This window comes from Paroedura picta, chromosome 5, assembly GCF_049243985.1.
Source record: "Paroedura picta isolate Pp20150507F chromosome 5, Ppicta_v3.0, whole genome shotgun sequence".
In the NCBI taxonomy this organism is placed as follows: Eukaryota; Metazoa; Chordata; class Lepidosauria; order Squamata; family Gekkonidae; genus Paroedura; species Paroedura picta.
This window is the reverse complement of record NC_135373.1, coordinates 50285310-50304639: the sequence shown is the minus strand read 5'-3', so window position 1 is coordinate 50304639 and position 19330 is coordinate 50285310. Positions and strand designations below refer to the sequence as shown.

Sequence of the window (19330 nt, the reverse complement as noted above, 5' to 3'; positions counted from 1 at the left end):
TTGATGCCTCTTGCAAAGACATAAGTGTCTAGCAGTCCAATCCTACAGATACTTCCCTGAGAGTAAGCCCCATTGAGTGGACCTGAGTAGGATTCTGAGATGACCTGCATGGGACTGCTCCATTTGTCTTTAGAACCGCATGGTTGCATAGATGTCAGTAATACCATTTGTGATTTTCTGTTGAGTACTAGAAGTTTGTGTGTCTATTTCTATTCCCCCCCCCCATTTCTTTGAGCATCTCTGAAAGTTTTTCCAAGTCTCTTTCCATTCCTGGACAGCTGGCTTCTATCTAAATGTTGTTAACCAGCAAAGGAAGTTTCTTGACATCTTTGGTGTAAAGTCCTTCCAAAGAGTGGATGAGATTGATAAGAACTTGAATCAGAGCCTGCTGAGTTATGATCCTCTGAGGATTACTATAGATTGAGAACCTCTGGAATAGAGTGTTAGCAGACATTCATACACACCTTCAGAATAATGGTGAATAAACTTTATCAACTTGGCTGAAAAAGAGATTCTCTGTTAGTAACCTTTGTGCAGAATTATTTTCTTGAAATATGTGAACCAAGTCAAACTGATGTTTAAATTGGTGTGAGTTTGATTTCTATTACCTGTTTTCTTCAGACTTACCCATTAAAGCTACACAAAAACTTTTCTTTTTTTCCTTATGACTAAAAATTTCTTTGCTTGAATAAAATAATTACATAAATAAACTCTGCTCCAGTTATACGCTTAGAAACATTAAACTATTCTTTGGCATTACTGTTAATGCTGAAAATTATTGGTTCTTTGATGGTATCTCATGAGAAACCATGGCAGAATTTTCATGTATTTAAATGACAGTCTAAAAGATGGCAGATTCAAGATCTGCCTACACCTGATTCCACTGACACAACACTGTAGTACCTCTGGTAGCATCGCTGGTCAATCTCTTTCCTACAAAGGTTGTTTTTGGCTAGTGTCTAAAAGAGAGCGTTTTTCTTCCCACAAAGCATATAGTATGTGGTGAGTTTAAGGTGATGATTAGGGATGTGTATGAATCACATTTTTGCAGTTTGGTTCATGGCTGAGTAATGAACCCAACTACAAACCAATATACTGGTTTACAAACTGAAACAGTTCAGATCTGTTTGTGAACCGTTTAGAGTTTGCTTCACAAACCATGAACCAGCCAAAATTCATGATGAACTTTAGTTCATGAGCCCATCCCTAGTAGTGTTTTATACATCGGTAACAAGGTTGAGTTGAGATGTATTGCCATGAAAGTGTGCATTTTAAGAACTGACTGATTTTCATGAAACCATCTTTATTTCCCCAGGCCCTTCCTCAAGTGAAGTCAACTTGCTCTGGATTTTAAGATCTTTCTTGTACTCACAGCATCTTTTGGACACCATACTGTAATCATTTACTTTAGTCAGTGTAACTATTTCCCCATAAATCTTTGGAGGGCACCAGATAGGTTCCAGATCTGGTTATTTTCCAAGACTAACAATGCATTCCTAAACAAAATCAGAGCCTTCTAGGACCATTGACTTCACTAGAAGGCTGTAGCTTTGTTTAGAATTGCACTGTAAAATACTTGCCTTTCCAATAGTGTGTACAGCATTTTGCAGTTAAGAAAAATTCATCACTACGTTTTATATACTTATTTAAGTATGCATATGCATATATTGGAAATACAGAATGATTTGCACATCCTGAACTAGATCTCCCCCCCCCCCCCAAACAAAACCATGCCAGTAAATACATTGGTTTAGATTGAATTTACACTGCTGGGAGTGAAAACAAAGTCACTCATCTATATTCAGAATAGAGAGGAGTTATTTCTTTATTATCATAGAAGATGCAATCTTGCAGAGCTAAAATCACCTCCAGCACACTTTGAAATATCTGTGTATTCATATACTTCCTCTTGCATTTCTAAGCGGCAAGCTATTTTCTTTTAAAAGCACCAGCCTCCCCCTTCACCACACACACATCGAAATTGAAACATTGCATCTTGTAACAAGACTGGTAGGATTTACTTTTCAAAATCTCAACCCTTCCTCCCCCAAAAAACTTCTTAAAAACTCAGATTATTGGGAAGAGTAGTAGAGTGCTCTGCAGCATCTGCTTAGTGCTGGGAAAGATTGTGTGTGGTGGGCAGGCTGTCGTTCAGAGCTGGATTGATCCTTTCATTGAGGAAGCCCCACCCAGCTTAATCTCAAATTAGGATGTGGGAAAACCAGATTCAAATATACCCACTTTGTTATGGAAGCTATCTGTGATCTTGGTCCATTCATACTCAGCTTAACTAACGTAATTATTATATGCTTGTCATCCCTTAGTACTGGGGAATCCTGCAAACAAATGCTTCTACACAAACACAATCCTTTTTTTTAATCAACCTTCTGAGCTTTGTATGCATGTTTGCTGATTCCACTGTCTCCCTGCTCACTCCAGGTGATGGAGTGGGCACCTCAACTGAATGCTATTCACCCCAGGGAGCATCTTGCGGATTCTCGACAGGGCCTGGGGGAGGATGAGTGGGGAGGATGAGTGTTGTCCAGCCCAGGGAGTATGTGTGGGAGGTCCACTGCAAATTGGATGCCCTTAGCTTGAACCTGGTCCATTCTGTACACTTCAGAAGCCATGCCTGATGTCTCCTCCAAAGGCACTTTCTTGGGGGCACCTTCAACACATAGGGCATGTAGGGGGGCATTCCCCAAAGGTTTTGCTGTGAGTTTGATGTCTGTAGCTCACACAGGGTCCTTTCTGTACACACCAGAACACATACTTGATGTCTCCCACAAAAGTACTTCCCTGAAATTACCTTTGGGGGGATGTAATTTGGATTTCTCAAGCCCAACTTTGTAGGGCGGCATCCCAGAGAGGTCTGCTGTGAGTTTAATGCCTCTAGCTCATACAGAGTCCTTTTTGTATACTCCACAACTGGCACTTGTTTTCCCCAAAGCACTTTCCTGGGTGGTCTTTCTTTGGGGAGCTGTAACTAGGACCCCCCCAAGCCCAGTCCACATGTAACTTGAATGGCTTCTTGGGGGGCATCCCAGGCAGGTCTGCTGTGAATTTGGTACCTCTAGTTCAATGTCAATTCTATACACTCTAGAGCCTGCATTTAATATCTCCCTCACCACCACTTGATGCCTCCCCCAGAAGCACTTCTTTGGAGGGAAATAATTCAAATCCCTCAAGCCCAATTCTCACATAATGTCCCCCTTCACTCAATGTATATTCTTTGTGATTAAGGTTACTAGAACTAGTACTAGAACAATTCTACATATTAAAACCAATCTCTGGATTTGTCTATTTTCATGCGGTACTTGTATTTTCATAAATATTTTTAGCAAATGAAATATCAACATATTTCTGTTTCTCCTTCAGGATACTTCCTCAGAAATAGGATGTGAGAGGGATTAGGTCCATGCAAATCTATATATCTTCTTATTTAATTGTGTTTTTCCATTTATTTTGTAAGCCACTTTTAGTCCTCATATGTGGGAGAAGAGTGGGGTATAAATGCTTAAATACTTTTTTTTTAACCGTCAAGGACTACCAGGTTATTTGTAGAAGTTATCTTTGACCAAAACAGATGACAGTAGTCCTACCAGGTCACAGAAAGAAGTGTTTCCACAGGTACATCCCATCCTGGTTTGATTGTATTAAAAATTAGCACAGAAATTTTGGAGAGTCTTGTTGGATCAAGACTGAACTGTATATATTTAAGAGTATTATCCTCACCTTAAGATTTGTAGTGTTCATCAGTTATATTATACCGTTGTCAGGTAAAAAAAACAGCAGATTCTTAGTTGGATAATTAACTGTGGTGAAAATTATAATTCTGTGTTTTCTCACATGCATGCTACCTTGAAATAGCCCAGGAAAAGACTGAATATGTATCCATCTGTGCTCACCTCATACCCCATGATGTGATGGAATGTTCAAAACACTATTTCCTCCCCATAGTTAAGATATCAGCTTTCATTACTGTTTGGTTAAACTTGGGAGGGGGAGGGTGAAATCTATTTAATAATTGTCATTATTTGAATGAAAGCGAGTTATATGCACCCTTTCAATACAACTTCTATACTGTTTTTGTTCTCTAGTCCTGAGATGGAGAAGCCAGCCATCATGATGTTTAAAGACTAATTGATGTGACTGCCAACATTTAATTTTGTAGTGTGGTGTGGAAGAAACCGTACTTCTCAGGATCACCAAGGTCCAAGAGGCATCTAAAATGGTGGGATGCTCTTTCAAGGCACCGTTACCTCTTATGCAGTACTAATACCAGTGGGTCCAAGTCTTTTCTAATTTTACTGAGATCCTTTAACTGCAGAGGCAAGCAGTTACACAAAGCATGTCTTCTGTCAGATAATTGTGGCTGTGTTTGTGAAATATGCAAAAATATTTTTGAAAGCATTGTATCAGCATCAAGAAATTTGGCAAGAGTTTCTGTTTCATTCTGGACTCCCCCAGTCTGCAGCAAGCCCCCATTCATGTGAATACACAGGCACTATTTTACCTTCTGCCAGACATATGGAGGTGATCAGTGAATGGAAATTATATGAGAAGTTGAGATAGAATTGCTAGGAAATGTCTGGTTATAAGATCTGAAAAGCACACCAGAATGGGAGTAAGCCCTGTAATGGCTTTACAAAAATAATTATTGATGAGTGGTTAAAACAATCAAGGATATTGTGGCATCTTAAAGACTCACAGATTTATTGTGGCAAAACTGTTCAGAGACTAGCGCCTGCTGTGTCAGAGGCATCTGCAGCTTATGAACTTTGAAGTGCCAAAAGTCTTTATGAATGTTGAGGTGCCAAAAGACTCATTTCACTTTTAATCAGTTCCAGGGGGTTAGTCATGTTAGTCTATTGTGGCAGTGTATGTTTTCTTTCTGAATCAGCAAAGTCATTGTACCCACCCTGTGGGTACAGCATGCCCCACTGTCAGGTAGGTGCTATTGCTCTTGATGGGGGAACCTTCTGAATTCCCAGCATGCAGAATTATTCTGTGGGAGTTGTTCTCAGATCTGCTCTACAGAAGGTGGCCAACTCCAACCTGGGAATTTCCTGGTGATTTGGAAACAGTGCCTAAGGAGAGTGGAGTTTTGGGGGGGGGGGAGCAGGACCAGCATCCTGGGTAAGCTTAGGTAGTCACCAGCAGATCAACAAGAAATGCTGGTGGGTCTACTGACAGTGGTGGCTTTTGAAGTGACAGAGGAGTCTGTAGGAATCAGCTGAAGGTGAGGGAGTGGCTGCCTCCTTCCCTATTCCCCTCTATCCTTCCCTGTTTTCCTCCCTAGCTTTCCCCTCATACTCTACTGTCATTGCACAGCATTTGCTTCTGCACATTTAGGAGGATTTGGTGCATTTGCTGTGGGATGTACTAAAAGAAAGGGACAGGATTGCCCATTGGGTATAATGGCAGCTGGAATGCCAACTGATTTTCATGGGCTACATTGAAATACAGCTCAAATAATTACATTGAAATTGCAGCACAAAAAGGTTTCAATGAAAATGTGGGATGGATTTTGGATGAAAGTCTCTTGGCCCAAACAGACTGTCCCAGGACTGGAATGACAACCTGCAGAGTGGAATGATTTATTATAATTATTAATTTTATTTATATACTGCCCTCCCCGAAGACTCAGGGCAGTATATATGAAACACTTATTGTGATGTGGTAACAACCGTAACAATGGCAACAAGATAATGATAATAATAAACATTGTAGAACAGTAGAATACTAGAAACATTGATTAACTCGTACTAAGGCCCGGTGATTTGGCTTAGAGGCCTGTCAAATCATTGAAACATTACTTCCACTAATGATAGATTCAATGAGTAGCTGTGTTGGTCTGAAGTAGCACAATAAAATCAGAGTCCAGTAGCACCTTTAAGACCAACAAAGATTTATTCAAGGCGTGAGCTTTCGAGTGCAAGCACCCTTTGTCATGAAGGGTGCTTGCACTCGAAAGCTCACGCCTTGAATAAATCTTTGTTGGTCTTAAAAGTGCTACTGGACTCTGATTTTATTGTTCCACCAATCTGTGGTTTATTTTTGCACAGAACATTACAGCAATATTGGACAGTGCAATTAACAGATGAGCAACCAGTCAGCACCCTAGAATGTTCGGCATACATGAACACTTGGGGATCAGGAACTTAAAATTCAATTCAATTTAAATTAGGGTTGCCAAGTGGGGCCTGGCAACCAGCAGAGGGACTTACTGTGGTGGTCACATGATGCTGTCACCAGTCATGCACTGACATCAGTTCTGTGTGCCCAGAAGTGAAGTTAGCACATTGTTGGGGAATACCAGGGTCAGTCCGGCATTTGGACAAAACAATGGAACATCCCTGAGATTCACTGACAACATGCCAGTGTCACTTCCAGATGCATTGGGAATAACATCAGCACACCGGGATGCTGTGAACTGTCCTCCCTTTTCCTGCCATCTTTCCCTTGCCAGAACAGAAACACATTAGGAGACCATGAAAACAATATAGCAACACACACATACACACAAATACCAATGAATCATGTGACCAAGATATGTATCTGTGTATTTAGGAGCACGATGAAGAAAGGGTAAGTAAAAAAATCTATTATGTTAACAAATCTTCATCTTAAACAAAATTAATCCAGAGGAAATAATCCATGTACATCTCCTTTAAACAATGCTGAAAGCTGATGCTGAAAACTGAACAAGGTTCTGGTAAATCCTTGTTTCAAAAAGATTTCCTCAACAACAAAGCTAAAGAATAACAAATAAGATATAAATCCCAAATGACAATTCCCAAAAAAGGGACAAAGAAGAAATGAAACTTATCCTATGAGACACAAATCAGCTCTAAGAAGGAGCTAAGCTCGAAGTGGCTGTTTTTTCTTGCTCTAATCAAAAAATGAAGGGAAATAATGAGTGGAGATTTATCAAAACAGCATCATTTTATATGTTGCCAATGCTTACTGAGCAATCCGTTGAGGCTCTGCTGCCTGTTAGTGTATCTGTCCTATGAATTGTTTCTGCTTCATCAGAGAGACACCCCCATTTAAAGAATACTTGTTGTTGTTATGTGCGAAGTCGTGTCCGACCCATCACGACCCCATGGACAATGATCCTCCAGGCCTTCCTGTCCTCTACCATTCCTCGAAGTCCATTTAAGTTTGCACCGACTGCTTCAGTTTCTCCACCCAGCCACCTCATTCTCTGTCGTCCCCTTCTTCTTTTGCCCTCGATCGCTCCCAGCATTAGGCTCTTCTCCAGGGAGTCCTTCCTTCTCATGAGGTGGCCAAAGTATTTGAGTTTCATCTTCAGGATCTGGCCTTCTAAGGAGCAGGCAGGGCTGATCTCCTCTAGGACTGACCGGTTTCTTTGCCTTGCAGTCCAAGGGACTTGCAAGAGTCTTCTCCAGCACCAGAGCCTCAATAATTTGACACTCAGCCTTCCTTATGGTCCAACTTATTGTAAGAATACTTACAATAAGTCAAATTATTCCAAACTCAAATGGTAACAATATGAATACTCAAAGCCAATAAATAAATTTATATGAAGGCATTCAGTTCCTATGAATGGTTAAGACCATGCAGATGTAAAGTACAAAGTCTAAAGATGAAACAACTCAGGCCTTAGATGGGCTAGGTTTGCTTCAGCTGCCTTGTGCTGTTGCCTCTCCTACAGCTACCCTCCCACCCTGGTCTCGATGCTCCTAGAGGCACCCTGGTTGTGCTCCTCCGAGGCAGCTGGCAATGGTTGATGAGGAGGCCTGTGCTTACAAGCTGAGGTCTGCCTGACAGAGGTCTGATCTGGCACTGTGAATGGGACTGCAGGCTCTAGGGATCCAGTAAGTTTCTTTGGGACAGAAATAAGAGGAGCATTGAGGCTCAGGTGGGAGAGCGGCAACTGGTGGGCTCTAATGAGCTGGTAGCTTTCTTGGGAAGGGATGGTCGTGCCCCTACTTCCATAGTGTACATCTGTTGCACAGAAAAGCTGTGCATGCGGCTAATGACGTTTCCACATCAAAAAGTGATTCTTCTTGTTTCTGTTATATTTATGTGTGTGTGTGTGTGTGTTTGTGTGTGAATTGGCTCTTACCCTGCCATGTGCTGTCATTTGCTAGAATACTGCAACAAACAGACCAAATTAGAAGAAATGGTATAAGCTTGTATGCTGTTTTCATTTTCTTTTTTCTAAAAGTCCTTTGCCTCCAGACGCCACAGAGATCAGAGACTGCTCAAATATGTTCCTTACTGAGATTTATGTCATAGCTAGCTTGGGTTCCCATACCTAATAGAAAACATTCTTCGTGTCCTGTCCTTAGATGTCTGCCTATCATAAAACATGACAGCTTTATGGCCCATCCATCCTTATAGTATTTGAGATTTATTGCAGTTTACTCCTGTACAAAATCATCAGCTATAATAAAGGTATACTCAGAGCCTTGCAATGGTACATTTCTCTCACTACTTTATGGCATCCAGAAACCTTCAGTGAGATGTCTAGTTGGAGTGCTTTGTGGTTTGTTTGATCATTAGAGAAACTCTGTATGTCAGCGTACTTAAATTGTGAATGCTGTATACTACCTGGGTATGGAGGAATATATGTATGTATCTGATGAAGTATGTATCTGATGAAGTGGAAGGAAACAAGTTTGTAACTGGTGTACTTGTTCTACTGTACATTAAGGAATTTTAAGAATCTGATGCGAATGAGAAGATTATTTACTTCAATCAGTTTTTGAGATCATTTTAGTATATCTTATTGTACAGCCTATTTTGTACACAGTTTTTGCTTGTTGTATTTAGCTTTAGGCAGTTGTGCAGCCATCGCCATAGCTTCCCAAAATGCAATTCTGAGCTGTGGAAACTAAATCCATACACAGTACAGTTTCATTCGGAAAATTTTCATCATCAGTATCCTTTGATGAATGTTGCCAAATGACAAAGAAAAATTAAGTGCATCTGCTTTGCTGAGAAATTTGTAGCTCTTTTAAAAAGGCACAGTTCTTAATTTTTTTAATTAGGAGAAGAAAGGCAGAAACGTTTAGATGAAATATGAATTAACTTTAACTTTTGAACATTATTCCTGTATTAACCAAGGTGTTTTGGGTGGTGGACAAGGATCCACTGGGGGCAGCGGATCAAGTGGTGAGAGCAAAGTGAAGTTATATGGATAAGAGTGAGCGTAAAAAATGAGCAAGAACTGAACTACAAAGCAAAATTTGTTGTGAATTTTGCACTCTTTGTGATTTATGAACCAAAGTTCATTATGGGTCTACCATCATGGATTTCTATGGACTTTAAAAGCAGTTTACAGTTGTTGGTGATTAGAGCAAAAGCTGCAAAAAAAGCTGAGCAGCAGGGAATAGGCTGCTCACCACTGCTCATGTTTGGGGCATTCTTGTACAGTCCCTTTAAAGTTTAGTACACAAGAAAGCCTGAAACAGCTGAGCAATAGGGAGCAGGCTGTTTCATGTTGCTAAGCCGTTTTTCAGATTTTCTGCAAAAAATTTTTAAAGAGTTGCTTTCAGTGGGGTTTGTGGAGCCATGAGCCAGTTTAGTTCACGAATGAACCATCCTGTTTGATTTGGTCCATGGTTTGGTTTGTTGCTTGGCCATGAAACAGATTTTTCTGGTTTGTGTCAGTTGCTAAATGAGAAACAACACTGAATTCAGACCCAAAGACCAAAGAGAAAAGAAATCAAAACAAGGAAACAAACTGCACTGGGAGTAAGGAAATTTCTGAAGATTTAGGAATAGAGCCTAGAGGGGGCAGGGAGCTCAGCCAGGATGTAATGCTGTGGAGTCCACCGTCCAAAGTAGTCATTTTCTTCTGAGGAGCTGATTTTTGTTGTCTGGAAATGTGTTGTAATTCCAGGAGATCTTTAGGCTCTACCTGGCTGATGGCAACCTTAGTTTCACTAACTTGAACCTTCTGTGAATTCAGCCTCCTAATAGCTCCAGTCCCTAACCTATAAATAAACACTTCTGCTTTAAGATTAGTTTACTGCTTTCATAACACTTCTCAGGTGGGGAAAGCATTTCAGGGGAAATTTTCATATGATCTGCTTGGTTGCCAAGGTAATATTTCTGAGCTCACTCCTTTGGAAAAGAAATTGATGTAATATACAAAACCAGATAGTTTTAAGGAAGCCTTTGGAAAGGCTCCTGTGTGTTTGTAAGCAGACTGAGCAATTTTTGTTTTCTTTTGACCTAACCATGCTTCTGTAAGCCATTGTAGACCCTATGCCAGCAAAGGCAATTATTATTATTATAAGTGTTCGTTTTTAAGAACCTGAATGGATCCCTCCCATATTCTCCAACTCTCCAGTTAAAATCATTTTCTTAAACCCTGCTCTCTGTGTGCCTTTGCCTGCAGCTAAGACATTTCATTAACACTTGATATTTAAAGAATACAGTTTATAACTCTCTTCCTGAAATCCAGATGCATCTGAGAGAATTGGCACTCTCCATGGTATATGCCGCTGCTATTTTTATAAGCAGATGGTGTATAGAGGGAGCCTCTGCGTTTATATATGTATTACCTTTGTATCCTTGCTTTCTTCCTAAGAAGCTAAAAAAGGATTTGATTAGGGCAAGACTGATTAGCCAAAGGCCAGTCAGTGAGTTCCACAGCTGAGGTGGATTTGAACCTGGATAGGGATGCCAGACCCCCTCCCCCAAGGGCTGGGGGACACCCCTCTTTGGCATTGCTTCCACACCTCAGAGCTTTCAAAAGCAGGGGAAAATCCTTCCCAAACTAGTTGCTTTTGCAGCAAAACATGCTCCCCCAGACCTCCCCCCTGCAATCACTGGGACCAGGAAAAGCATCCTGGAATGCTGATGTTACCTGGAACACTCTAGGTTCTGGGCAACATTTTATGGTTTGAGGCTGATTTTTTACCATAGAGTTTTCTCACCAGTCAGAGCATCACCCGCTCCGATTTCTGCAGTGTGCTGATGTCACTTCTAGGTGATGTTAACATGCTGTACACTCTTCTGGGGTTGGGTGAGTTCCTTCCTACTTCAGCATTTGGGCTAGACATATCCTATACATTAAACCTCAAGCTAGAATACACCCTTGAACCTGCAGATGCTGCCCAGACTTTTGTTGGAGGTAGGTAGAACTTGCCACCGTCCCCCCACACAACATTTTAAAATCTTTTTCTGCATCAATAACCAACACCTCCTCTCCATTCATAATGTAAAGCATGTCATAATAAACACCTGACATTTGTTTCCCTTTGATAGTGCTTCAAATCCACCTGCCTCAGTCAGAAGGTCCACCTGGTTAAAAGTAAATTTTATGATAGTAATTTGTTTATATACGGATCAGGGAAATATGTATTTTACATATGTTTTGCTTAAAGCAGTTCATTTCATTGTGTGGACAGCTGCAGAAGTATGTATCCAAAGACGGGCAGATTCAATACATCCAGTCAGAGTCCAAAGGTTAAATGTGGGGTCTGGATTCCTGTGTAAAAATAATATTTACTAGTCCCCAAAACAGCTGGTAGCACTTAATTGGGAATTGGATAATAGAAATGTCCATGTAATCAGGTGATCCAGAGGGAAATGATTTCATGCAGTGCATTTAATGAGGTTCCCCCCTTCTATCGTATTCATATTATCCATGCGCCACACTCTGAACAATAAAGCCACGCAGAAGTCCATGATTATTACACCAAGGGAATATAATCCCAATGTCAATATTTGCACAAAGCAGAGAGAATCAATTATATACATATTTCCCTTTTCATAATGCTTTGATGAGATCCAGACTGTATTTCTCTCTCCTTATACCTGCCAGTAAGTAGCTCCAAGGGCAGCTTTATAGGCTCCTTGTGAGGAGACTGTATTGACATTTTCTGGTAGTGTTTATTTAAAAATGTATAGATTGAACAAGGTAAAAGAGTATTGGATCCATAGAAACAATACTTCAATCCCAGTACCCTCAGAATCTGTTCCTCCCAGTCAGAAACCTTTTGATAGCATTCTATAGCTAGTTCCAAATGCAAAAGCTGGTGTTTCACTCCCCCTCCTAACTTCTGGCACTATTTAAGACAACAAAAACTGTTCCTTTCAGTCTCCACCCAGGCCTCTAATGTTGATCCAAGTTCTAATGATTTAGAGAAGTTGTGGTATGCTGTGCAGGCTGGCCAAATCAACTGTCCTCTGGAGCAGGTATCTCAGATCTAGAAGACAAATCTTCGGTGGGTCAATAGGTCCTGGGAGGTTGGAACACAGATCTGTGCTTAGAGGGCCAGTTGATCCAGCAAGGCAGCATCCCTGAGACTCAGTTTAAGTAGCCTGGGAAGTAATCAGGCTAGTCTGCTCTGCTAGTTCAGCTCCTGACTGCATTGTGCTGGGCCAGGATTCTGCAGTTAATTATTGTTTTCATTGTCTGGGGTGTGATTGGATGCAGCCAGTTGAACTCTTTGCCTCTTTTGGGTCATCTCAGCCTGGGCTTTCTGCCATTCCCATTCTTGCAGGGTGTTCCCCAGGAGGCTATGGGCCTGGGTTACTGTCTTGCCCAGCAGAGCCCTGATGACTATTACAGGAGCCGGTGGTGAGGCCTCCATTGCAGGTTCAGGCAGGATGGCTTCTGTTGCTGCTGGATCCATCAGCTGGTGCCTTGGCCATGTTAGACTTTACACTAATCTTCAGCTGGTGGCCTTGACTCCTCACAGTCTGAGTCAGTAATCTGCTTGGCAGGGGTCATGGCACTACTCCAGCCTCTATGACTGTATCCCTCTCCTCAGTTACTGAGCCCTGCTGGGTACCATTGGTGGAGGTGCTGGAAATCTGGTGTGTGGACAGTTGATGCTTTTTAAAACCATTTAAAACTATTTGAAAGGTTGTCACTTAGAGGAGGGCAGGATGCTGTTTCTGTTGGCTGCAGAGGAGAGGACACGCAGTAATGGATTTAAACTTCAAGTACAACGATATAGGCTAGATATCAGGAAAAAAATTTCACAGTCAGAGTAGTTCAGCAGTGGAATAGGCTGCCTAAGGAGGTGGTGAGCTCCCCCTCACTGGCAGTCTTCAAGCAAAGGTTGGATACACACTTTTCTTGGATGCTTTAGGATGCTTAGGGCTGATCCTGCGTTGAGCAGGGGGTTGGACTAGATGGCCTGTATGGCCCCTTCCAACTCTATGATTCTATGATTCTTCATTGCTTATGTTTACAGACTCCAAATATTCCCTGTTTAAGTCCTCCTGCACCTTCCAGACTTGTAAGACTTTAGCTGGTCTCTGTTTAGACTTTTTATGGTATGGGGTCTGATGGGAGTTCTGAGATTGCATCTGTCCATTTAACTAATTTGCAAGCCTTGGCTGAAGCTTGCTATTTTGTGTCCTTCCTGGCAGTTAAAACACACTATCCCTCTCTATTTAGCTCAGGGGTGTTCCAACTCACAGGGTTGGTTTTAGATGGCTCAGTTTTCTCTGACATACCCTAAACTTTATCTTTCTTGCTGGGGGTAGGTGGGAAAAGAGATCCTCTCCTTCTATGCATCTGATCTAATAAACTGGAAGCTTCATCTACCATTTTAAACTTTTTATCCCTCAGAAATCATTAAGTTGTGTGGGAGCCAGCTTGGTGTCATGGTTAGAGTGCGGACTTCTAATCTGGCATGCCGGGTTCGATTCTGCGCTCCCCCACATGCAGCCAGCTTGGGTGACCTTGGGCTCGCCACGGCACTGATAAAACTGTTCTGACCAAGCAGTGATATCAAGGCTCTCTCAGCCTCACCCACCTCACAGAGTGTCTGTTGTGGGGAGAGGAAAAGGAAGGCGTCTGAAAGCCGCTTTGAGCCTCCTTCGGGTAGAGAAAAGTGGCATATAAGAACCAACTCTTCTTCTTCTTAAACTTTTCTAAGCCCATTAATGGGTTCAATTTTTCAAATGTCTCTACTTTGTTTCCCTCCACCCATCTGTTTAAGGTTCTGTCCAAATGACAGTTGAGCGGTGCATATGTTTTGCCCTGCCACTATAAGGGGGGCCAGATCATCCATGCGGCCCAGCCTCATCTCACAACCTGGTGGAAGAACTCCGTTTTGCATGCCCTGCAGAATGCAGAAAGCTCCTGCAAGGCCCGCAGCTCCTCTGGGAGCTCATTCTACTAGGTTGGGACCAGGACCGAAAAGGCCCTGGCCCTGGTCAAGGCCTGATGTTCTGCGGGTACAGAGCTCTTCCGCCAGGCATATGGTTGAGGCCAGGGCAGCTCTCCTACTAATCCATCAGAGGATCCCCTCCAATATTGAGATCTCTAACATAGAAATCATTGTTAGATCTATTGCATTGGCGCCACCCTCTTCTGAATATTATTCTCCGAACCAGGCTGAACTTGGGGAAAGTTGGGTAAATATGATTAGAATTGTGACCACTGCCGCTTATATGTTATATGTGACTTGTTGTTGATGTTAATTGTGGGTTTTATGGAGATTTTATTGTGTTTTAACTGTTTATGTTGTAAACCGCCCTGAGACCTATTTGGAGAAGGGCGGTCTAAAAATTTAATAATAATAATAATAAATAATAATAATACGAGACCAAGTATATGCACTGTTATGTATAGGTTTGCCTTAGTATTAAACATTTTGTTTTGTATGATCAGTGAGATCAAGAATATGCGGCTAATAATGTTGAAGGCCTAGTACTTAACTGCATCCATTATCAGTCCTTTCAAATACATTATCAACAGCAATGAAACAAGATTCTTATGACCTCAGTCCCTGAACTATCTTAAAACAAGTACAGATTTAGTTACTAGGGCAATGGTTTAAAATATATAGATCACTTTGTCTTTGGGCCATTTCCAAGATTTACTTTATTTAAGAATTTAACACACATTTATGGTATCAGTATCCCCGGCCCTTCACCTGGAATTAGTAGCAAATAATGCAAAAGACACACACTTTTATTTTAAGAGAAATAATAGATTTTTGTGAGAGTTAACCACCTGTTTTTATACTTTGAAACAGAGGAGAGAATCTGACATTGTATGTGACTGTGCTCTAATTAGGGTGGCCAGATCTCTGCTGACAGGTCTCTTTGTCCACCACTGCTCTGAGTGCTGTTGGGAGAAAGGTTTTTAAAAGCTGGCAATGATGGTGACATCACTATGTCACTTCCAACAAACCCCTTAAGAGTTCTTTAGAATTGTCAAAGAACTCTTCGTAGAGCTTTGTCAGTTCCTAGAACTAGGCTACATCATGTCCAAGATTTCCATAGAAGTGATGTAGCAGTGCCACCAACACCATGTCCCCATCTTGCCAGTTGCCAGGCCTATCCTTGCATACCTAGTTGTTGGTCTTTGTGACTGTAAATCATCCTTGGTAAAAGCAATCTGCTGGTAAAGGAGCTCCTCTGACAAAACTTCCCTGCTTCACCTCTCTTTTTTACTTCTTCAACCCTTGGGTGGATTGTTGTAGGTGTAGCTTCTCAGTTCTGTTCTATAGGTTGGGACATCAGAGAAGAATGGCATTTCTCCTCTGCTATACTCTCTGATAGATGGTGATAGTATCTCATCAGTCTGTTTTCCAGCTGGGATGAAGGAAAGAACTTTCTCAAGGGTATAGGTCAAAATATATTAAAGGTAAAGGTATCCCCTGTGCAAGCACAGAGTCATGTCTGACCCTTGGGGTGACGCCCTCTAGCATTTTCTTGGCAGACTCAATACAGGGTGGTTTGCCATTCCCTTCCCCAGTCATTCACCACTAAATAAGGCAACCCAGCACTACATGGGGTTGGTACAAGTAGCAATTAAGTGAAGCACCTGCTTTGCATATGGAAGATCACAAGTTCAGTTCCCAGACTCTCCAGGTAAAATGAACAGGTCATATTAGTGTGAAAAACCACTTGGAAAACTGCTGCCAATCAGAGTAGACAAGACTGATTTTGAAGGACCAATGGTCTGACACAGTAGACAGCAGCAGCACTTGCGTTTAAATTTTATTTGGAAAATAAAATCTAAAAAGAGAGAGATCTTGGCAGAGAAGGGACAGAGCCATGATCTGACAATCTGGCATTTGATGGTACTGTGCTTAGGGTAGTAACCGCAGAACTGGTAAAAAAGAATGTCAGCTTTCTTTCAGGGACACCAGTATGATGCAGAGCCACAGTAGAGAGTAGCATGCATCAGCTGAAGAGCCAGAAGTAGCTGCCCTATATCATGAGTCCTCTCCTACCAGCCCTTGTCCTGAGCAACCTTTAGGTTTCCCTTAAGCCAAACAGAATAAGTGCATATGTAACAATGAGGAGAACTTTGCAAGTAGTAGCTGTTGGCTGGGTGAACTGTGGCTATGGTAAGTTCAATGGCAGGGACTCCTGACACACACACATAGCAGGAAACATATGATATAACAGGAAACCCAAATGTGCTTGGCTTCCATTGTGAACACATCCATACATTCAGTACAGGTGAACCTGAACTAGTACTTAATGAACACATGTGAAGCTTCCTCGGATGACTCCCAGGTAGGGTTGCCAGATCCCCTTGGGGGATGCAGGTGTCCCCTGCTGCCAGACCCTCCTGCCTCACTATCAGCTGGCTAGTGGGAGAAGAAAACTTAGCTTGAAAAAGAGGGAGATTCATCTGATGTAGAACGGCATCTGTACATCATTGCCTACATGACCTGGAAGTGATGTCATCATGTCTTTGTCATTGGGGCAACACTCTGGCATTTGGCAAAACTCTTATGGTAGAAGCCAAATTTACCATAAAATTTTGCCCAAATACCAGAATGCTGCCTTGATGTCCCAGAAATTGGGAGGACTGGCAAATACTCCGGAAGATAGAGACAGAGTTCAACGAGATCTGAACACAATGGAAAAATGGGCAAATGAGAACAAGATGCAATTTAATAAAGATAAGTGTAAAGTTCTGCATCTGGGTCAGAAAAATGAAAAGCATGCCTACTGGATGGGGGATACGCTTCTAGGTAGCACTGTGTGTGAACGAGACCTTGGGGTACTTGTGGATTGTAAACTAAACATGAGCAGGCAGTGTGATGCAGCGGTAAAAAAGGCAAATGCCATTTTGGGCTGTATCAACAGAGGCATCACATCAAAATCACAAGATGTCATAGTCCCATTGTATACGGCACTGGTCAGACCACACCTGGAGTACTGTGTGCAGTTCTGGAGGCCTCACTTCAAGAAGGACATCGATAAAATTGAAAGGGTACAGAGGAGAGCGACGAAGATGATCTGGGGCCAAGGGACCAAGCCCTATGAAGATAGGTTGAGGGACTTGGGAATGTTCAGCCTGGAGAAAAGGAGGTTGAGAGGGGACATGATAGCCCTCTTTAAGTATTTGAAAGGTTGTCACTTGGAGGAGGGCAGGATGCTGTTTCTGCTGGCTGCAGAGGAAAGGACACGCAGTAATGGGTTTAAACTTCAAGTACAACGATATAGGCTAGATATCAGGAAAAAGTTTTTCTCAGTCAGAGTCGTTCAGCAGTGGAATAGGCTGCCTAAGGAGGTGGTGAGTGCCCCCTCACTGGAAGTCTTCAAGCAAAGGTTGGATACACACTTTTCTTGGATGCTTTAGGATGCTTAGGGCTAATCCTGCGTTGAGCAGGGGGTTGGACTAGATGGCCTGTATGGCCCCTTCCAACTCTATGATTCTATGATTCTATGATTCTATGAAATGACACTTCCAGGCCTCATGTTCAGCGATGTGGGCACATTGCTGCATATTGGCTGGATCTCCACCACTCCCCACCCCCTGCTGGGAACTAGCAACCTTACTCTGAGGACTGGAATGTAGCAGATGAAAGATGTAACTTATTGGGAAAAGGGATGAAACAGAAAAGGAGAGAGAGTAAAATTTTATCAAAAAATATGTACATAAGCACAGAAATCCAAGAGGATGACCAAGCATCTTGAAACCAATGTAGCAAGTAGTAGCATGACAAAAACTAGTCATGCCAGAGAAATTTGGTTTACTTGATCATGGGAATGCTGGTTGGGACTCAAGATTATTCTTGATTTCAACAAATGAACTTTCTGTGATATTTCATTCAATAAACTGATTCAACACAGGGTAGTGGATACTATGGGGAAGTAGATTCACATGTGGCTGGCAGGCTGTATTTCAGAAGGGTTCGTCATCATCATCCTGGATGGAGATTTCAAGTGGGGTGTTGTAGTCCTGAGCCTTGTACCCTTCAATATTTTTAACCGTGATTTAGATGAAGGGCTGAAGAGGTCGAAGTTGCCATAAGGTACAAAACTGAGCCTCCTCTCAAGAATGCTCTAGTTTGGATTTTCTGTGCTGGGCAAGGGTTAGACTTGATTTCTATAATGCCTCTACCAAGTCTGATTCTGTGAAAATGTGTTTCCAGTGTTTAAAACGCACTGAACAATAACAAAAATTGTGAAAATGTATCCCTATAATAACAAATGTGCTATCCCATAATATTAATGATCTCTGTGCATTCTCCCCCATTAATTCCCTCAGGAGCCCTGTTTTAAGGCATGGACTTCTTTAATTTACAGCCTGCTACTGCTCAACTCCTGTAAAATTTGGCACAACTCTCTAAATGCTGTGGGATTTCTGGGATTCTTTCCAGTCTGAGGACAGTACAATTTTTTTTGAATGAATTCTTTAAAAATTAGATTTAGGTCAATCAGGCTCTTTATTAAAACACATTTTGTGATTTAAAAAATATATACAGTCCCTAACCACATATAAAATAAACTAAAACAAAGGGAGGTGAGGATAAAGACAGCAAAACAATGAAAGCCAAGGAAGCTAGCAGGTGTGACAAAGTGTTAGACATGTTAGATGGGAAGAGCCAGGGCCGCCGCGTCTCGGCTCTGCAGAGCGTGCCTGGTCGGGGGGCCAAAGGCTTCGTGGGGGGCGGCTGCCCACACCGCCCGAAGCCTCCTGCCACTCCACGTGAGGCCCCGGGAAGCTGTCACCCCGTGAAGGCTTCCCTGGGGACCGACCCTGCCGGCCACGCCCGTGCACCAACCCCGGTGCCTCGGCCCGTGGCATGGCAGGCCCCAGGAAGCCTTCACCCTGCGAAGGCTTCCCCGGGAAGACGGCCATAGCGCCCATTTTATTCAAAAATAAAATGGGCTTTAAATCTAGTTCTTTAATAATAATAATGCCAGTGTTCCATCCAAAATTCCAGGAAATAGAAAGGGGGGAGGAAATTCAGTGTATTGCATTCAGTTTGCCAAGTGCTGCAACACAGAGTTGAAGCAGCCTTCCTTTCATTGAAAACACTGTTGAGATAGCTTAAGTTTAAATGATAAATATAAATAAAATAAAAGAGAAAGAAGGTGATGGAGAAAGAAGTTGGTCTTCTTTACAGAA

At 42.1% G+C, this 19330-nt stretch overlaps 1 protein-coding gene across 1 annotated transcript in view; it reads left to right on the top strand.

The window, feature by feature from the left end:
• The window catches only part of SEMA3A (semaphorin 3A), a 206490-nt gene that overhangs the window by 9962 nt on the left and 177198 nt on the right, over window positions 1–19330 (top strand). The window lies entirely within an intron of this gene.